At 42.7% G+C, this 12,237-nt stretch overlaps 1 long non-coding RNA gene across 1 annotated transcript in view; it reads right to left on the bottom strand.

The window, feature by feature from the left end:
* LOC148477032 (uncharacterized) overlaps positions 1 to 12,237 on the bottom strand; it is a 344,964-nt gene that overhangs the window by 227,430 nt on the left and 105,297 nt on the right. The window lies entirely within an intron of this gene.

Below are 12,237 nucleotides of genomic sequence, written 5' to 3'. Positions count from 1 at the left end.
TGTAATACTATACTCAGTGGCGGCACTAGGGTTGGTGGAACCGAATGCAGTAACTAATGGTGTCACCCCACATGAACTTTCTCCTGCATCAAACCATGCAAAATCCTTACTTATAAAATACAATGGACCCAACAGGGGAAAAAAACATACACATTAGCCCCTACTGTGTGGGGCTCCACATGATAAATAAAAACACATACAATGGCCACAACATGAAAAAAAACAAATACATAGTCCCCCACATGAAAATAATAAAGCACATAGGCTTTGCATGAAAAAAAAAAACACATTTTATTTTTCACATAGCCCCATGTGAAAATAAAACGCATAGCGCTTTGCAGAAAAGAAAACACACATAGACCCCCACATGAGAAAAAAACACACACAAGCACCCACATAAAAGTAATAAAACACATCGGATTTGCATGAAAAAAAACACACACATAGGCCTCCACATGAAAATGTATGAAGTGTTATAGGGCCCCTATGCAGCAGTACCACCCTGGGTGATGAGCTACAATTATACCCTTAGATTCGTATTCAGGGAGAGGGAGGCAGCCAGTGGGTGACAGGAAGAGGGTGACAGCACTGGGTGACAGGGAGTGGGCGACAGCACTAGGAGACAGGGAGAGGGTGATGACAGGGAGAGGCTGACAGCACTGGGTGACAGCGATAGGGCGACAGCACTGGGTGACAGCTAGAGGGCGACAGCACTTAGGTGACAGGGAGAGGTTGATGACAGGGAGAGGGTGACGGGGAGTAATGACAGCACTTGATGATAGGTAGATGTTGACGACAGGGAGAGAGTGACAGCACTAGGTGACAGGGAAAAGGTGATGACAGAGAGGGTGACAGCACTAAGTGACGGAGAGGGTGACGACAGGGACAGTGTCACAGCACTAGGTGAAGGAGAGGGTGACGACAGGGAGAGGCTGACAGCACTGGGTGACCGAGAGAGGGTGACGATAGGGAGAGGTTGACAGTACTGGTTGACAGGGAGAGGGAGACAGCACTAGGCGACAGGGAGAAGGTGACAGCACTGGGTGACAGGGAGAGGTTGACAGCACTAAGTGACGGAGAGGGTGACAACAGGGAGAGGGTGATGACAGGGAGAGTGTGACAGCACTAGATGACGGAGAGGGTGACGACAGGGAGAGGCTGACAGCACTGGGTGACAGGGAGAGGGTGACAGCACTGGGTGACAGCTAGATGGCGACAGCACTTAGGTGACAGGGAGATGGTGACGACAGGGAGAGGGTGACGGGGAGAGAATGGCAGCACTTGGTGACAGGTAGAGGTTGACGACAGGGAAAAGGTGAAAGTACTAGGTGTCAGGGAAAAGTTGATGATGGAGAGGGTGACCGCACTAAGTGACTGAGAGGGTGATGACAGGGAGAGGGTGACAGCATTAGGTGACGGAGAGGGTGATGACAGGGAGAGGCTGACAGCACTGGGTGACAGGGAGAGGGTGACAGCACTGGGTGACAGCTAGAGGGCAAAAGCACTTAGGTGACTATCTTATGATGTATTACTGTACTTTATGCCATATTCTTACATATACTGCTGCTGGAATTTTTCATGGACCTCATATGTGTGTACATTTCTGAGTATGTTGCATTGTATATTACTACAATAAAAGTAAACTGATGTTTACAAGAAATAATCTATGGACTAGTGCAGTGGTTCTCAAACTTGGTCCTCATCAGAGCCGGATTAAGGGGGGCACAGGGGGCAAGTACCCCCGGGCCCCCCTCTCTCAGGGGGCCCCCCAGCCAGAGCTTCTCTGACCCAGCTCTGGCACTAGAGCATCCAGACAACATTCTCTGCTTACTGGCTGGCCGGCTATCGTAGATGCAGAGGGTGCAGGCTTTCATAAAGTGCCAACCCTGCTCCCTGCACACAGCCATGCTGCACAAAGAGTTACACAGTCACAGCTACAGTAGCAGCTGTCTGGCTTGCAGGGACCACGCCTCCTACAAGCGTCACTGTAGAGAGACGGACCAGGCGGACTGGAGACTGAACATGAACAGTGAGAGAACACACACATCTGAAAGCAGCTGCACTCTGCTGATCAGACTGTAAAGCAAACTAGTCTGGAGTCTGGACTATGGAGAGGTGAGCACCCACCCCACACAGTAGTGAATGTTACAGTCTGCAGCAGCGCAGGCAGACGCAGAGCTCACTGTGGCAGGGGGGCCCATGTCCCTTACACACTGCCATGAAATGTAAAATCTCAAATCCCTGTGTTCAAAATGTATTTCTTTTTTTGTACTAATGTTTATGCCCCATAACACTTTAAGGCATCTTGTCACATGGAAGCAGTGATAAGTGGATGTGGGTACAGGGAATTGCTGCTTCCTTTATTCTATACTGGCTAAAAGGAATGTGTGTGCACCTTGAAAGGGAACCCCTTCAAAACATAACTATGGGCCTTACAAAGGTATTTACACCCATGGGCAGTTTAAGAGAGTAGTGGGCTGTGTGCAGCTTCTGTGCGGGCCCCCTCCCCCCCCCTTCCCCCCCCTTCTCCAACAGCACAGTAACCCCTGCTATGTGCGAGAGTGTACTGTGCATGCTCAGGTCTCTAGGAACATGGCGTACCCATTATGTTCCTGGAGACTTCTCTATTGCTCATGCGCAAATCTCCAGGAAAATGGCTGCAGCGCATTTTCCTGGTGATTTCTGTCTTCAGGGCAGGCCGACGCAGGACTCCAGAGAGGTAAGTTTAATATAATATGGGTGTAGGGTGTGCGGTGTGGACCCACACACACAATGGGCACAGCCAGGGAACGGTGCTGACAAGAGGGGGAGGGCCCCCTGTCTTAAGTGCCCCGGGCCCCCCAAAGGCTTAATCCGGCCCTGGTCCTCATGACCACACACAGGTCACATTTTGTGCAAGTGCACAGGTGTATTCATTACTCACTGACACATTTTAAAAGATCCACAGTAGGAGCTCATTATTTTACTTGTGATTCAGTGACGAGACCTGGAAAACATCAACTGTTTGGGGTCATGAGGATCGAGTTTGAGAACCTGTGGACTAATGGAAGGGTTCTTCTTCTATTGCACCTGTAGTTACCCAGAAAAAGGGGCCATGCATACAGTATGCTGATATTGTAGTAATCAATATAAAAACTACATGCTTATTTTGGCAGTTTAGAATTCATTAAAAAATAATTGTTATTTTTTTGGATATAATCAAAATGTCAAAATATAATTCACAGACAATTAAACTGATACACTGTTTATCCTATGTTGTGCTGGCCATCATTGTAGTGAACCATCTGTTTTATTTTAGCCCAGTTGGTGTATGTGCATATTCATTTCACATCTGTGTATTTATCTTGTGCAAGAGTTAAAACAGCACTTTCAATGAAGCTTAAAATGTACAATGTAATTGTAGTAAGAAAGACAACTCATTGTAAACATATACAAAAGATGGATGCAACCGAGTGGTTTGCTGTCTATGCTGTTAGCTGTTATGTTTCCTCTGCAATCCCATGCCCAGCACAAGTTAATGGTGCAAGAAGAAAGCCTGAGGGTTAGATGGGATGATGACCTTTTATTGAGGTTCAGTACTGTGTCAAGAATTGATTGCTCCTAAATGGAAGGGGTTGTGCTGTGCTAGACTAGAGATTACTGAAACTGGAAGAGGAGCATATAAACTTGGTGTAAGGGAATAGGAGGCAAAGAGATCCCTCAGTTAGATAATGGTGAGATTATTTAAAAATAATCTAAAGAAAACCAAGGTCTACACACTAGTAGCCATGTGAGAGTTCATTATCATTATGATTTGATTGATGTTGCTGATTGGTCACATGGTTGGGCTGTTATTATTCATGGTCACATTCTGTAGGAGAGATAGGGTGAATAGAAAAGAGAGGCGGGTGGAGTATATTTCTTTTTTAGGACTGATCTGATATGAAGGACGATGTTCTTGTTGGAACATGTGATTGTAGGTAGATTGTTACAATGGAACAAGAACTAGGTTGGAACGTATTATGAGTTCTCTTGTTTAAATTATGATGATGAGATAGGAAAGCAGCATACTGTAACTATGCAATGTTGTCATTTTTTTACTACCACAAAATAACCCTACATTTATTTATGCCCTTGTCTATATACCTAGTCACGCATGCCAATATCTTCTAATTGAAGCCCTTGATGTATGTAAGTGTATTGTATGTTACATTATAGAGAATTATGACTTGCTGAAGAGAAGTACCCAAACAAAATGAGCCAAAGTGGAGGCTTTGTAGATATGAATCAGATGCAAAACATTATGCAGTGGCTGGCTCATGTTAGTTCAATGATAATGGGGGGTATTCATGAAAGCTTGGAGAGAGATAAAATTGTGAAAGGTAAAGTACCAACTAATCGGCTCCTAACTGTCACGTTACAGTGTTACGTTACGTGTTTGAAAAATGACAGTTTAGAGCCAATTGGTTTGTGCTTCATCTTTCACAATTTTTTCTCCAAGCTTTCATGAATACCCCCCCAATGTTACTTGTGAATCTCTAGCATCTAATTTATCAAATTGTGACGCAGAATATTCTTTGTGTAATACTTTTGCATACTTTGAGGATAATATACAAGGGCGGCTTAAGAGGGGAGGGGTCCGTATGTAGTCTCCTTGCTAGCACCCTCCTCACTTTTGGTGCAGTTGTGAGTAGACTCACGCCCGTGCAATAGTAACTTCTCTTCTGTGCATGCACAAATCTCTGGGAAAATGGCGGCTGCGCCACTTCCCTGCTGATTTAAGCAGCACAGACATGGGACTTTGGAGAGGTGAGTATAAAATATGGATGCAGAGTGTGTGGTGAGGGCCCCCTTGGACCCAGGGGCCCATATGCACCACATAACCTGCCCCTATAATAGATACACCACTGATAATATAGGTTCTGGTAGTGGTGAATACAAAGTTACAATTAAGTTCTAGTGACAAGGAGTATATCATCTCAGCATAAACATTTACCACCAAGTGAAGAGCCTAAGTTTGATGGATCTGAACACAGACAATAATTTATATCAACAAGTACGAAGAAAAGTCCTGCACTATGTACCAGAAAGAAGCCATAGTAATGCCAGTGGTAATAATAAAATAAATATTCATGCTAAAAACATGTAGTGTTGGCAATCATTTCTCATTAGTGCATACTGTACAAAACAATCTGTGTTTGCAGTTTCAGGTGACAATGGGATGTAGTTGGAATCCCGGTGCACACAATGCTGGCGTTCACAATCCCAGCGTCGGAATCCTGACAGGAGTAAGAATCCCGGTGGCTGCTATCCCAACAGTATTAGGGTTAGGTTTAGGGGTTAGTGTTAGGCACTAGGGGGAGGGTTAGGTTGTGGGAAGGGAAGGTTAGGATTGGGCTGCAAGGGGGAGGGTTAGGGTTAGGCTGTGTGAAGGGGGGTTAGGGTTAGGCTGTAAGGGGGAGGGTTAGGGTTAGGCTGCGGGAAGGGAAGGTTAGAGTAAGGCTGCGGGAAGGGAAGGTTAGGATTAGGCTGCAAGGGGGAGGGTTAGGCTTTGGCTGTAAGGGGGAGGATTTGGCTGCGGGAAGGGAGGGTTAGGGTTAGGCTATGGAAAAGGTGGGTTAGACATAGGATTAGGGGAAAGGTTAGATTACTTATCTGCATGCGTTGGCATTTCCACAGTCAGGATTCCGGTGCTGGGATTCTGACCGCCGGCATTGAGTTTGTAACACCATTGTATACCCAGCCCGATAGCAATACATAAGGAACTTACATTAGACAACCTATTTTCAGAAACTGTCAAATTTGCTAGTTCTTCATCTCCTGCAACTTTACAAACAAATGCAAAGACAGCTCCCAATTCAAGAAATAAATGTCATCCAAATGCAGACAGCTCCCAATTCAATAAAATAAATGTCATACATATGCAAAGACAGCTCCCAATTCAAGAAATAAGAGCCAAATCTCTCTCTCTCTCTTTTTTTGTCTTCAGAATTGCATAGAGAACAGGATAATAGTGAAGTGTGTATTCCGCAGGGGTATTCAACATGCGCCCAACCAGCTGCTGTGAAACTACACATCCCAGCATGCCTGCAAAAATTTGCTATTATGGCATGCTAATACTGTGGCACGGCTTTCTGGAATGTGTAGTTCCACAGAATGTTAAAATAACAAAGTTTAAGACAAAATGTGTATGAATGACAGCAAACTGGTCTTCATACAACCTAAACAACATAAAATAGCTTGGGTTTGAAGTTTTCTTAAGAAAACATAAAACACATAACTTGCATATTGTAAATTTTAGTTGGATCCAATGCAGTTGGTGCAAAAAAGTACAGTTACCCAGAGGCTCCCTAACTCGGTCATTAAGGCACCCTAAAGCTGGCCACACACTAGACCAACTTACATCCAACCAGCCAACTAGTTGATTGGTTGGAATGAAAATCTGGTAAGGTTTGAAAGCAAATGACAATCAGCAATTTGCTCCCAAATGCCGGAAAATGGACAAAAACTGTTGTTTGAAAAAATTGTTTAGATCAAACATTTAACAAACTTGTCTGACGACCATTTTCATCTGTATTCTGGCATTTAAGAGCAAATTTCTGGTCATCATTTACTCCCATACGTTACCAGATTTTTATTCCAACCAATCAACTAGTTGGATGGTTGGATGAAAGTTGGTCTTCTGTGTGGCCAGCTTAACAATCGAGGTTTAAAGGATATCCATGCTTGACCACAGGTGACTTAATTAGTACCTCAGTAATTTGATTTAACCACCTGTGCTCAACCATGGATTTCTCTAAAACCGGACCTATTGGAGTGCCTTGAGGACCACATTTGGGAACCTCTGCACTTACCAATTTATTATTGTGAAAGACAAGCACAAAATAATAAAAGTCGATGTGGCTTACTTCACGTTTAACTGCCTTCTTCTTTAAACCTGCTTAATTTCTTTTTTACTTCAGGTAAGAAATATACAAAAAAAGCGGTCTCTGGGGTCTATTGAGATTAAAGAAAAATGTGATTTGGTTCGCTTACAATAGAACCATTAGAACAGAGGTTAAACTCTGCCATTACAGTCCATGTTTTAAGGATATCCATGCTTGAGCACAGGTGTCTTAACTAGTACCTCAGTCGATTTGATTTAACCATATATAGGGGTATTCAATATGGGTGCGATAACATCGTTTTTTGCGTTAATATCGCACTTTTTAACATTTTTGCGTTAATATCACTTGTTTTAGTTTTACACCGTATTCAATTTCAAAGACTTATCGCAGTTTTGAAAAGTCTTTGATAAAAAATGGTGATAACTTTTCACCATTGAATAGGTGTCGAAAAAAAGTGCAGAATTGGGGTTTAGGGGTGCAGGCTTAAAAAAAATAGCCTGCACCCCTGAGATTGACATTTAAAAAAGAACTGTGTCACAAGAAGTTTTAAAAAAAATAGGGACACCCCAAAAAATTAATTTAAAAATTGGGGTGCAAAAAAAAAAATGGGAAAAAATTGTTAAACAATAGGGAAATAGGTTCAGGGCTATTCTGTAAGTATGCGGCAGATGTTTTCTAGAATAGAATTATAGCAGCAGGTACACAAATGCAGAACTTTTCATGTACCCCAAATTTGATGGGACCACTTAAAAAAACGAAAAAAATAACCTAAGTGCTCTTCTGCATTCTTCAATGTCAGAAAAAAAACACCTGCTGCGGCTATTTAAATCCCCGACTTTCAATTAAAGGCTAAAACTGGGGTACCCATAGTGTTCCCCAATGTTTTTACAACTTTAGGGGGGTCTTACAATTATTTTAAGGAAAAATTCATAACTTTACGCAAATTCAACTTCGGAGTTTCCCATTTTCGTTAATTTTATTTTGAATACGGGGATAAGCGGGAGCGCGCACCATACCTTTACGCAGAAAAAAACTCCGATATGAAATGTTAACTTCGCCAGGGAAGTTAACCTTTCATATTGAATACCCCTCATAGACTCAGCATGGATATCCTTAAAACCTGGACTGTAATGGCGGAGTTTGGGAACCTCTGCATTATTTAGAACAGTACTGTAGTACTGAATCGTTGAAGATTTGCTTATCTTTAGCAACACTGTATGTACAATTTAACCTTATTTTAAAATAAAGTTATTGCTATATGTTGATTTTCAGATTGTATTATTATTATTTTTTATTTGCCTTCATTTAAATAAAACTTTAAGGCCCATGTACTGTATATTTCTTTAATACTACCTGCCATTAATATGATAAGTTATGCAAAGAAGCATGAAAAATGGATATATAAAAAGGATATACATAATCACTCATGGAACACAGCAATTCATTTCTATTCTTACAAAAAAAGGAAAAATCCTACATTTCATAAACAGTTTAATACTTATTTTACATAATAGGAAGTATATAATTTATTTTCCTAGAAATAAAGTGTAATGTGTTCTTGGAAATGTTATGAATTATAACACATTTTAAACATGCTGTTTGCATTTTCTCCCACATCTGGATTAGGTGTTTTTAGGAAACAAATGCATGAAATTCTATATATGTGTGTACATGTGTCGAACAGAATTTTTCTAATGTTTGAGGTATCTAAGAAGATAACCACCCCAAGAGATACTTAAACAGTTACCTGAATTTCAAGACACGCTCCATATTAATCTAGTTCTTTAATACTGACCCACAATGCAGAAATTGTTGGGGACAGGTTTGAAGTTCAAAATCGTTAGCACATGTATAGACCAGGAATAAAAGAGATCCAGGAGGACTAGAGGTTCTACCTGTTATTTTATTCATTACAAGGTACTTTATTCATGAAATGTACATCTTGTGTACAGGTGGTCTGATTCAGATATGCATGTAAAGCCAATGGTTTACATACATATCCAATGGTAGGGCATCTCTGCATGCGCAGGACCTGTTAATGGTTGCAGTGCCCTTTGAGCCATAATCTGATTGACAGGCTGCAGCCGTTTGGGGGCAGGGAGGGTGCGGCACTGGAATGCATTCCTGAAAAGGGCGCGTCGCCTCCGTTTCTTGGGAGTGCAGAGGCCAAGGTCTGCAACATGGGACGCAGATTTATTGGCCTCACAAGTGGCCAGGAGACGGCCAGGCTGAGTAAGCTTCAGCTTACGTAGCCTGGTCTAAGCAGCAACTGATGCTTGCAATGGTGATGCGAGGCAGCGTCTACGGGCACTGCACTGGGATCGCAGATGCATGCAGGTGATGTCCATTCTCTACAGCAGGAATGGAGAACCTCAGGCCCAGGGGCCGTATAAGGCCCCCGGAATCATTTGGTGTGGCCCTCAGAGCTTTTTTCTGCTAGCCTCATCTGGCTAGTAGGGTGCCTAGAATGATACCCTGCAGCCAGAAGCTATGCAGCAGTGCCGACTGGAGCATCCCTAGGACGCTTCAGACAGTCGTGCCACTGCCCTTACAGCTCCCCGGAGCATCCTCTGGTTGCTTCGGGCATTGCTGTAATCACCTACGATTGTGGCCAGCACCCTTGTGACATCACACGGAGGGGGCGTGGCCTGCACCAGGCCCGCAAATAATGTTATATATATCAAAATGCCCCTCGGTAGAAAAAAGGTTCCCCACCCCTGCTCTACAGATACCTCCTCTGAATTTGCATATTAGTTGGACGGTAGTGCACAGCCACCTCCTTGCATCCGAATCAAGACCAGGGTATAAAAAAGAGTGGGGAGGAAAGAGAGAGGGACAGTACAAATGGATGGTATGCTGGAAGTATGTATATCGATGTACAAACCAGATATGGAATAACCACTGCGTGTGGTACAAGAATTTAATAAACAAAAAAATTGGCTATATGATGATAACATGCAAATAAAAAACAATACTGGTGGTCAACAGACAGGACAGGTCTTCCAGGAGGAAGGGAATCTATATGGTGCAACTGAGTGGCAGTTGTAGGCAATAACTCACATTGGTAATGACAGTGTATTGTATCCAGATGGAGATGAACGTTAACAGAATTGGCCCAATGGTAGAGGTAAAAAAGCCTAAAGTGTTTCATTGACCTCAGTCAACTTCATCTGGGTCTAAAAAAGTATTTGCATCTGCCATAGACTAGATATCAACTCTGTGCTATATTGTGACAAACAGAGTAGTTTGTCCCAGTTGCTTATAAAAGAGATTAATACTTTCTGTGGGAGTCTGAAGTTTTGCGTTTAATGCAATTAAATTGGTTTTAATAATATTTAACTGAATATTGGAAAATTGTTTTGGGTGTACTCTGGAGATGTTATATTAACATATTAATTCAGACATATGACATTACACATTACACAGTAAATAAGTGAAATTAAGTTTATTAATTTATAATTAACCAAACAATATTGGCAAACTAAATATATACTCCAAAAACCAAAAAACTTTCATTGTTACTGATAGGTCCTCACTGGCAAGGAGTCTTTTTGGAGATTAGCTGCCCATAACCAATATAAAGATATAAAGAAAGAAAAATTATATATGTAAAACACACCGGACAAAATAATATGGAATGCGGTAAGGAAAGGTGGTATTAGTTCACCAAAACGGGACGTGAACATGCGTGTAGATGATGACACTAAAACTATTGGCTGATCATTGTGAATGTCTGAGGTATTAATACAATGCGAATTTGTTGAAATATTGTTTCTTTTTCAGGTGGAACTATGGGTCGTACACGTGATGTGACTGAGTGTCAAAAGGAAACCATTGTTTTTTTCCGAGAGCATGGCTATAGCCTGGAGGAGATGGCGGTGTTTGTTGGTGTGCCCTCGAAGACAGTGAACAGTATCCATCTACAGTGGAAGAAGCATGGACACCAAAAATCTCAGCGATGGAACAGTGGCCGAAAGTCAATCATGACAAATCGGGACCGCAGGCATTTAGGGCACCTAGCAGCCATCAAATGGTTCCAAATTGTCAGGAACTGCTCCAACAGTACAATGCCGGACCCAGCCAAACAGTATCAGAACAAACACTTTGGCGCGAACTGCATGGGTTACAAATTTTCAGTCATATAGCCCAGGTGCGTCCCAGGTTAACAACCATCCAAACCAACGTCTGACATGGGCCAAACAGCATCGTCACTGAACCATTGAACACTAGACTGATGAATCCAGATTTTGCTTATATTCCAATGACATCTGCTCCAGAGTCATGAGCAAGGCTGGGGAAGCGTTCTAACCTGCCTGTGTCCAACGAGCTTTTCAGAAAGGAGTTGAAAGTGTCATGCTTTGGAGGTGTATTTTGAGTGCTGGAGCTGGACCCTTGGTCGAGGTGTCCAATCGCATGAAAGCTGTGGACTACGTGACATTGTTGAATCATGCGTTTTTGCCATTTGTCCAGTTTCTGAAAGACGAAGACCATCTCGTGGATCCACTGTTTCAGGATGATAACTGTACTGTCCATCGCACTAGGATTGTGCAGGATTGGATTGCGAAGCACCAGACTGACTCACGTGGCCCTCCAATTTGCAAGATCTCAATGTTATTGAGAAAATATGTGACAGAATGGAAGGCTGTGAAGAAGAAACACCAACACTCTCCGAATTTGGCTGCATTGGAGTAACTCTTGGTCATGGAATGGGCGCAATGCGATATGAATGTGATACAGAGTCATATTGATAGCATGCTTTGCAAAATCCGAGCTGTCATTAAAGCAGGTGGTGATGTAATGCCATTTTAACATCTAATGAGAGCATTCCATATTATTTTGACCGGTGTGATCAATATATATATATATATATATATATATACACATATGGAAAAACAGCGGCACTCACAGGACTGGATAAGAAAGACTAACGACTCCAGATTGTCTGTGTTCAACGTTTCACTCTACACAACTTTTATCAAGAACAGAGGACAAAGTGATGCAGTACATACCTAAATACCAAGAGACATCCAATGGTGAAAGCGTGCAGCCTGCCCAGCGCCGTCTGCCGGGTGTGTGACGGCACATGCGTGAGACCGGCGCCACCGTCATGACGCTGCAGACACGAGCATCGTCACCTAGGCAACCAGCCATGGCAACCTCAGCTCAGTGACGTGGCCGCATCAAGCGCGGTTTTTAGATCTGTGAGCATTTCATAACATACACTGCCGGAGTGGCAGACTCAGTATGGGATATGGTGACATGCAACAATCAACAGTCAGTGTATGCGCGGTAAAACAACAATATATGTGTAAAACATGTTATGATAAATGCAAACACGGAATGGATAGGTGCTAATAACAGATCCATTGGC

This window comes from Taudactylus pleione, unplaced genomic scaffold (genome assembly GCF_031769625.1).
Source record: "Taudactylus pleione unplaced genomic scaffold, aTauple2 ptg000757l, whole genome shotgun sequence".
NCBI classification, from domain to species: domain Eukaryota; kingdom Metazoa; phylum Chordata; class Amphibia; order Anura; family Myobatrachidae; genus Taudactylus; species Taudactylus pleione.
This window is presented reverse-complemented; position numbering and strand designations above follow the sequence as displayed.